We start from the raw sequence: 9,754 nt of genomic DNA on the forward strand, positions 1-9,754 counted from the left end.
ACTTAACCTGAATGTTCCCAATATCCTCAGAAGGTTAAAGTGCTAATTCTGATCGATAACATAAGATCTGTCTATATAATAGGACTTTAGGGCCAAATGAGAAACACAAAACTAGAAGCAAAGGAAACTGTATAGAGAGGGGATGAGAGGAAGCAAATGCCATCCTAGACAGGCCTGCAAACCAAATTCCAAAAGAAAAGAGCTTCTATTTGTCTCTTCGGGTATAAAGATAATATTGGGTTTATAACTATAGCTTTGCAGATGCCTTAATATCCGATCAGTATTCTCACTTATCTTCTTAAAGTGAACCTAGCAATCTCTAAGTGTTTATTTTTTCTCCAACATAAATTTTTTAATGAATCTGTTCAATTATACTACAGATCCAGCATAATTATTTTGAGATTGCACTGGATTTGTAAAATAATTCAGAGAAACTTCATAATATTTAACACATTTAGTATATCATTTCATTATGGATGTGATATACCTATTATTTATTCAAAGTTGTTTAATAAACTTAATATAGCACATATTAAATACAAATTTATACATTATATTTATACATTTTTATACATAAATATCCTACATATCATATATGAGGTGAAGGGCTTCAAGATGGAATTAGTGTTCTTATAGAAAGAGATGGGCTTCCCATGTGGTGCTTCCTCTGGAGAAGGAATGACAACCCACTGCAATATTCTTGCCTGGGAAATCCCATGGACAGAGGAGCCCGGTGGGCTACAGGCCATGGGGTTGCAAAGAGTCAGACATGACTGAGCAACTGAGTGTGCATGCTCATGCTTGCACGCGTGCGTGCGCGCACACACACACATAGGAGGATATACTGAGGCAAGAGATAGACAGTTCCAGGCTGAGGAGCTGCAGTGTGTCACCTATGAACAGATACTCCAAGATGAAGATAATAGCAGGAGGCTAAAAGGAGAGGCTGAGCCCTACCTAGATAAGAGACAGAGACCACTTACTTCTCATCCTTGAGGTCAAGGAGACCTTCCTGACTATACATGTGCAGAAAGGCTCCTTGAAGGTCAAAAATGAAGTGATGTGACCCTACTCTTAGGCCTCTTTGCTAGAATCCTTCTTGGCTAAGAGATGCATCCGTAAGCCAAATACAGACTCAGAACTAGGCAAAGCAAGATGACTGGCCAAAGGAAACCCAGGAGAAATGCCTGATATGAGTGATTCAAATCACTGTAAGGGCACAACCACCATGTGTCTATTCACGCACACTCTTTTTTTTCCCCCAAAGACTCTTTACTTGTTTCACTACTTTCTGTCTCCTTGTGGGAATTCATTTCTACAAAGTCAGTGGGCCAGGGGTTTTGTCACTGGCCACTGGTCTAGTGGCTAGGATTCAGCACTCTCACTGCTGCAGCCTGACTTCAATCTCTGGCCAGAAACCAAAATCCTGTTTCAAGCCACTGAAGGCTGAGGCCACCTGAGATCAATACCACAGAGCTCACTTCCTCTCACTCTGCATATGAGACCCCAGAAAGAAGGCAGCCATCTACAAGCCAGACTCAAGGGGGAACCAAATGGGCCAGCACTTTAATCTCAGACTTCCCAGCCTACAAAACTGTGAGAAATAAATTCCTAGATCATTCCTGGGTATTCTTTGGAAGGAATGATGCTAAAGCTGAAACTCCAGTACTTTGGCCACCTCATGCGAAGAGTTGACTCATTGCAAAAGACTCTGATGCTGGGAGGGATTGGGGGCAGGAGGAGAAGGGGACGACAGAGGATGAGATGGCTGGATGGCATCACCAACTCGATAGACGTGATTCTGAGTGAACTCCAGGAGTTGGTAATGGACAGGGAGGCCTGGCGTGCTGTAATTCATGGGGTCGCAAAGAGCTGGACACGACTGAGCGATTGAACTGAAATGAGGCTGAGCTAATATAAATTTTGATACCAAGAAGGGAGGTATTACTACAACAAATATCTAAAATTGTGGAAGTGGCTTTGGATCTGGGTAATGGGTTCTGTGCTACATGCTAGAAAAATTGAGATCACAGTCAGAGTGATTCTGAGGAACTCAGGGGAAAACGAAACAGAGATGGACAGAAATTTTCCATCTTCTTAGAAAAATATATAAATAATAAGTAGAATGCTGGCCGAAATATGGATATTAAAGGCAGGCCATTTTGAGGTCTCAGATGGAAATGAGTAACAGGTTATTAGAAATCAGAGGAAAGGTAATACTTGTTACAAAGTGGCAAAGAACTTGCATGAATTGCATTTGTATTTTAGTGTTTTGTGGAAATTATAATTTGAAAATGATGACTGGATAAATATTGGATATTTAGCTGAGGACATTTCTAAGCAAAGTGTTGCTTAGAAAGACTTGTTTCCACCTGCCTCCTTATAATAACAGTGAAGAAGAGAGATAAATTGAAGAAAGAACTGTTATACAAAGAAAAACCAGACTTTACAAGATTTGGAAAATTCTCAGCCTGTTCATATTTCAAAAACTGAGCAAGTGTATTCAGAAGACAACACCAAGGATATGGCTGGACTTTCACTTGATAGAGACATTCCTAAGTCACTTCAGTGGTCTCCGACTCTTTTGCAACCGTATGGATTGTAGACTGCCAGGCTCCTCTGTCCATGGGATTTTCCAGGCAAGAAAACTGGAGTGGATTTCCATTTCCTACTCGAGGATAAAGACATTATGAGAGTATATAAGCAGAAACACAGCCAGTTTGAACTGAAGATAAAGACCATATAAAATAACAAAAGGCTACTGGACTTCTTAGATTCCACAGGACAGGACAATAAAGCTATTCATCTACTGCTGCTGCTCTGTTGCTGCTAAATCGCTTCAGTCGTGTCCGACTCTGTGCAACCCTACAGACGGCAGCCCACCAGGCTCCTCTGTTGCTGGGATTCTCCAGTCAAGAATAGTGGAGTGGGTTGCCATTTCCTTCTCCAATGCAGGCATGCATGCTAAGTCGCTTCACAGAGTCGTTGACTCTGTGCAACGCCTACAAATATGCATTATTCTTCAAGAAAAGTGAAGAATGACATTGGGAAAAAAAAAATAAAAACCAAACCAAAACAACAACAACAAAAACAAGCTTATTGATACAGAGAAAAAGATTGGTAGTTGCCAGAGGTTGAGCGAGGGTGATGGGGTGATGGTGGACAAAATGCATGAACTGAATTAAAAGGTAGAAACCTCTAGTTTAAAATAAATAAGTCATGGAGATGTCATTCACTCATCCTTCAACTTTTTTTCTCTTTGCTGCCACTCCTTTCATTTTTTTTTAATTTAACATCGCTATCTTCCTGAAATATGAATACTTTAATATATTCTATCTTCCATGGTACACAAGCCCTTTCATGCCTTCTCCCCCAGTAAGTTCTTTTTTTTTTTTTAATAGACAAAGGGAAAAAAAAAGCATTCCAGGTTAATGAAGACCTTATTCTTCAAGAAAATATAGGAGTATATATTTATGGTCTCAGGATAGGGAAAAATATTCTTAAGTCAGATCCTCTCCCCAAAATGGGAGTAATGCTAAATTTTTACATTGTTTCAGACAGGAAATGAACTAGAGTCAAGTACCAATTGGCTGGTTTCTTTTCCTCACTGTTTTGAAATTTAGATTACTAGGTCTGAAAGAATCGACTTAAGTTTACTCAGAGAGAAACCATGTCTTATTTTCATCAATTTCTAAGCCATTTCAGCCATAAGGTTTTAGAGACTAATAAGTAAATTCTGAACCCCATCTCACGTTAATTCATACTCTGAGCAGCTCAGACTCCTGACAAAAGTTCCACCTCGGCTGAGGGGCAAATAAGCTTGATCCTTTCCCCTCTGTTTCAACCTCCTCATCCTTAGGCATACACAAGTTATTACAGCAAGAAAGCAAGTGTATGATAAATCACTCTGGGAGCTTCCGGGATGGTGAATCGAATAGAGATTCAGGAAGAGGAAGAAGAGTTGGGAGGACCTTGAAGCTCCTGCCCCTTCCTACACGCCTGGCCCTACATTTCTCTTCACAGGGCTGATCTTCATTCAACATGCTCTAGGGCTCACCTTCTCTCAGAATAACTTCTTTCTGGAACAGGCATGGCCTCCTTCCCTCCAACTGTGCGCCGGACCCACTGTCGGAGCGGATGAGCAGAGATGCTGCAGAGCCTCCAGTCGCCAGGCCATCTCCCAAGCGGGAAATGTAATTCTCAGTAACTGCTTCAGATGGTCTCCAAGGCCGCGACGCACCTGCGCAGTGGGCGAAGTCAGCCTTGTGCTGCTGCTGCTAAGTCGCTTCAGTTGTGTCCGACTCTGTGCGACCCCACAGACCGCAGCCCACTAGGCTCCTCTGTCCCTGGGATTCTCCAGACAAGAATACTAGAGTGTGTTGCCATTTCCTTCTCCAGTGCATGAAAGTGAAAAGTGAAAGTGAAGTCGTTCAGTTGTGTCCGACTCTTAGCGACCCCATGGACTGGAGCCTACCAGGCTCCTCCATCCATGGGATTTTCCAGACAAGAGTACTGGAGTGGGGTGCCATTGCCTTCTCCGCGGCCTTGTGCGGTTCCTGCCAATTCTCGGTGCGACCTGGCCTGGGACTAGTTCTGCATTCTGTGAAAGAACTGAACGTGCCTCAGCTGCCGGAGCTGCTTAAGCTGTAGTACCAGAGGCTCTTTCCAAATGCAAGGTACTATCGCTGGCTCAGATATGGCGGAGTGATAAAGAATTACTGAGTTACTTTTGACACCATGGATTTTCATTCTCATTGAAGAGGATATTTACGTTCGCTATCACTCCTTCATCAACCAGAGAGATGGAAAGGACGATGTAGACAAGTGTTCTAAGTGCTGGGCTCTCACGACGTTGGCGATATGCACCATAGACAGAGCACTGAAAGATTTAAGCATCGTTTCTGGATGTATTCTGGAAGGAGAGGTTTCCATTGCTGGGTCTGGGATTAATCAGAAAATTGTCCTCTGAAATACTTTTTGGGATAGTTGAGTTATTGCAGCTGAAGGTGGTCAGGGCTTCCCCGGTGAGTCAGCAGTAAAGAATAGGCTTGCAATGCAGGAGAGCGGGGTTCGATCCCTGGCTCGGGAAGATCCCCTAGAGGAAGGCATGGCAACCCACTGCAGTATTCTTGCCTGGAGATTCTCATGGACAGAGGACCCTCATGGGCTGCAATCCATGAGGTGGCAAAGAGTTAGACAGGACTGAAGCAGCTTAGCATAAGCACAAAGGTTACAAAGTTCACTTAACTAAAGAAAGCACTGTTTTGTCAGAAAATCTATGCTATACTAAGTTACTTCAGTTGTGTCCGACTCTGTGCGATCCCATAGACGGCAGCCCACCAGGCTCCCCGCCCCCACCCCCACCCCGCCCCGCCCCCGTCGCTGGGATTCTCCAGGCAAGAACGCTGGAGTAGGTTGCCATTTCCTTCTCCAATGCATGAAAGTGAAAAGTGAAAGTGAAGTCGCTCAATCATGTCTGACTCTTCGGGACCCCATGGACTGCAGCCTACCAGGCTCCTCCGCCCATGGGATTTTCCAGGCAAGAGTACTGGAATGAGGTGCCAATAAACATAACTTTTAAAAATACATTGACTTGATACGGCTTGGTTGATCAAATATTCTTGAAAACAAGAAAGCTGGAATAAGATTTTAGCCCTTGTTTCTGAAACAATTCATGATGAACTTCAACAGAGCTTCCAAAATCACAGTTCACTTGAGGATTGGGAGCATTTGAAGAAGGTAGCCGTAGATGTCAGAATAACATTGAAAATGACAAATGTGGACTCTGGCTGGAGTGAGAGAGGCTCCAGTACTGTTTGCCACAGTGGGATATCAATGTTAACAAAGGAATCAGTCACTGACTAAAGAGCCCTTTTAAGTGTTCATCCTAATACATATTGCAGTATGCTTATTGATTTACAGAAAGTAGATCAATTTACAGTTTCCACCATAAGCTCCATCTGCCATGAACTGGATATTTCCACTAGTGAAGAGGAAAAAAGAGAAGTAAGCTGAATCTGATATCAAGCATAGAATCAGAGATTATAAGACAACCAGTCTAGCTCCTTATGCAAAAGTTTCTGAACAGTTTCTTGAAAGTTTAGATAAATCCTCCAAAGAGTTATCTTTCAGAAGAGTGATTTACAAACAGACTTCTGAAGATAACAACTCCCTTCAAACCAGTGTGGCTATCTTCTACCTTCAACCAAGAATCATATACTTCAAGAACCATTTCATAAATAGGACAGAACTATGTATGCATTTTTAATGCTCAAAGCAATTCTTTTTTCTTAAATGATTATGTTGAAAATATTCCTGAGACTACCGAAGGAGAGTATCAGTTTTCCTGGAAGGAACCATAATAGAAAAGTTAAGTGGATTGCAGATAAACTTGTAAAATTTAGTATTATACAAAGATAATTCTAAGATTTCTTATATGAATATACAGTCCTGCCAGTTGCCATTTACAGAGGTAAATAAGCAGTAATATGTTTAAGACTTTAATCTCAGCTCATTGAATACAGCTTCCATATTTCTGGAGTGAATGTTCTAGGTCAATGAGGGCTTTGTTCATAAGTCTTAGACACTCATTTATATGTGGAAGGTGCATTCAGTCACTCCCTAGTTTTGCTCACTAATGTTTTTATTGGTTAGACTATACCTCACTGTCCATATTTTAAATATTATTTTGAATTGAACATCTAAACCTACCAAAATTTCAATTCACAGATATAAATTACTAGATTACAACATTAGGGGCTAGTCGAGTTATTTTTTTTTACAACTATCACAGTTGTAGCTCCTAACTTCTTCCCTCAGAGAACAATTAGATTAGCCTACTATAAAGAAGCAGCTTAGAAAAAATAACCAACTTCATTTCATCAATATAAAACCTGTTGTGTTTGTCAAAACACTTGGACTTTCCATTTATTTAGATACTTAAATTGAATTTTAAAGGTTTGGTTTCTCCCATGTTATTTTGTGTGATTGATTTTGAAGTGTCAGATTTATTTTCCTCGGTTTACAACCAGTCTGGACAGAACAGTTGTTCTGGTTTCCATTTTATCTTCTGAGAAACTGAGAAGTGGCCTATTGGGCTAGTGCTTCATAAAAATTGTATTTCCTTTAAGGTTGTTTTTTTCTATAGGCACACAGTCTTTTTAAAATTTTTAATCTTGTAGTTTATGTAGAACAAAGTCTGTCACGCAGTCAACAGTCAACACATCGAAATGCCTTGCATCTCTTTCTCCTTCCTAATTTTTTACAGAAACATTGAGGACTGTGTGCAAAAAAGCAAATGCTCTGGATTGTGGTCTGTATATGAGGATCAAAAAAATGGCTCAGTAAGAAACGGCCTAAATCAGAGTTTATTTTGGACAAAACCCAAATCAGTGTGCAATAGAAGCATTAAGTGGGGTTTTAGCCCCATCTAGTGTCCAGTACATGGAATCACTTCTTAGAGATAAACTAACATCTCACAACTCAAAGATGAGGCAGCTAGCATGAGGTTGGGCACTGACTCAAAGCAGGTACAGTCAAAGAGATGTTGTTTTGTGCTTCTCTGTTACTATCCTGAAAAACAACCATGCTAAAGAAGCTACTATTAGATCTAAGGAATTCATCAAATACTTACAGGGCCAATCAATAGATGTACTCTTTCATACATGTATACCTGTGGTGGATTCATTTTGATATTTGGCGAAACTAATACAATTTTGTAAAGTTTAAAAATAAAAAAAAATAAAATAAAATAAAAAATAGGCAGTAGAAACCCTGATTTGGTAGAAATAGGAATGGATGGTGATGGCAGGCAGAATGGCAGTAACACCTGGGAATAAGAAAGTTTACACATATCTAAGGATAAATTTACATATGCTGAATGAGGTCATATTGTGCTGTTTTTTCCCCTTTCTTTTAGTACAAGTGGAAGGTTTCAATATACCCATTTTGAAATTGGACTGAGATAGTACACAAAAAACAGGTAAAACTATACAGTTGCTATAATGCAACTGGTATATCTGATTAAGTAACTATGGCTACATATGGAAAGGGGCTTAAAATCACCAAATGGAGAATAATCTGTACTATATATCAATGGAAATTTTTAAAAATCATGCATTTAGCCAAAATGAATATCCAAAAAGTGAAATATTTATATATCACATTCCCATAATATAAACTAGAAAGAATTTTAAGTTTATCATAATTATTTGGGTGTTAAGCATACCCAACTCTTGAACCTATGGAAACAGAAAAATAAAATTAAAAACTAAAAATCAGTGAAAAGGAGAATACTTTATAACTGAACATAGGGGTTACAGAAAAAAGCAGGATTGAAGAAAAATTGAACCCTCACAATATCCTCACAATTGTTATTAATAAAGAAAGATGAAAAATAGAGGAGTTGGTATGTATCTTAAAGTATTAGAAAAAGAATGACAATCCCAAATAGAGAAGAGAACTAGTAAAGGTGAAAAGGACTGATTTGCTTTATTAAGAAACAATAATATAAAACAAAAACATACCTATTTGTGTCTGGTTGGAGGAGCCAAATACAGTATTATTTCAAAGTTATCCCAGCAAAGTTTTCAGTCTTGACTGCCTCGCAAACCCAAATCAGAGGTATTTTCACATTTTTAACCATTACCTTTTTCAAAATGTATTGATGCTCTAATTTTGAATTGCCAAAGTGTTTCTTACTACCCAAGTTGGGCCCATATTGATGTTTCACATGTGCTGTGCTGTGCTTAGTCGCTCAGTCATGTCCGATTCCTTGAGACCCCATGGACTGTAGTCCGCCAGACTCCTCTGTCCATGGGGATTCTTTAGGCAAGAATATTGGAGTGGGTTGCCATGCCCTCCTCCAGGGAATCTTCCCAACCCAGGGATTGAATCCAGGTCTCCCACATTGCAGGTGGATCCTTTACCATCTGAGCCACCAGGGAAGCCTATATTCCTGCACAAAGGTTAGGAGTGATTGCCATTTTTTTGCTTAGGGTTAAAAGTGTACATCTTTGGCTTTGTGAGCTGGTTGGTGTTCAGTCTCACAGTCTCATATCTGTCTCAACCACTCAACCCTGCCACTGTTATTCCAAAGCAGCCATAATCAATATAGAAATGAATAAATAAGACAATGTTCCAATATAAATTTGCTTATAAGAAAAAGAAGAGGGGTATGGGCTGAATTTGGTCTATGGGCTGTGTTTGCTGATCCTGGGTTATAGTTAAACTCTGATTTCAATAAGTGCATAGCCACCATTAATATGCATGTGAATATATAAGCAAGTTCAGTTCAAAAAGAAATTCATTTGAGGATATAATAGTGATAATATAATCACAATTACTGTAATAGTTATCATTCTGGAAGGACCTTTCCATAGGTCAGGCACTTTACATAGTGTTTTAACGTAATTCCTCAATATCCACATCAACCCTGTGAGTAGGTACTGTTATCATTGCCCTATGGCAGATGAAAAAACAAGAGTTTAGACACTTAACATTTATTCAGTGTTCTAATTGAAAGGTAGCAGTTTGGGATTTAAGGTAATCTCTGCTGAGTCCAAGTTGTAAATTGTTGCTATTGTTCAGCTGCTAAGTCGTGTCCAACTCTTTGTGACTCTATGAACTGCAGCACGCCAGACTTTCTGTCCTCCACTGTTTCCCTGAGTTTGCTCAGATTCATATACATTGAGTCAGTGATGCCATCCAACCATCTCATCCTTTGTCACCCTCTTCTCCTCTTGCCCAGCAACAG

At 40.0% G+C, this 9,754-nt stretch overlaps 1 pseudogene; it reads left to right on the forward strand.

Moving 5' to 3' along the window:
* The first annotated feature begins 5,597 nt into the window (after positions 1 to 5,597).
* LOC109575205 (DNA primase small subunit pseudogene) lies at positions 5,598 to 6,159 on the forward strand (annotated as a pseudogene).
* Positions 6,160 to 9,754: the final 3,595 nt, after the last annotated feature.

The sequence above is a fragment of the Bos indicus genome, chromosome 2, assembly GCF_029378745.1.
Source record: "Bos indicus isolate NIAB-ARS_2022 breed Sahiwal x Tharparkar chromosome 2, NIAB-ARS_B.indTharparkar_mat_pri_1.0, whole genome shotgun sequence".
Lineage (NCBI taxonomy): Eukaryota > Metazoa > Chordata > Mammalia > Artiodactyla > Bovidae > Bos > Bos indicus.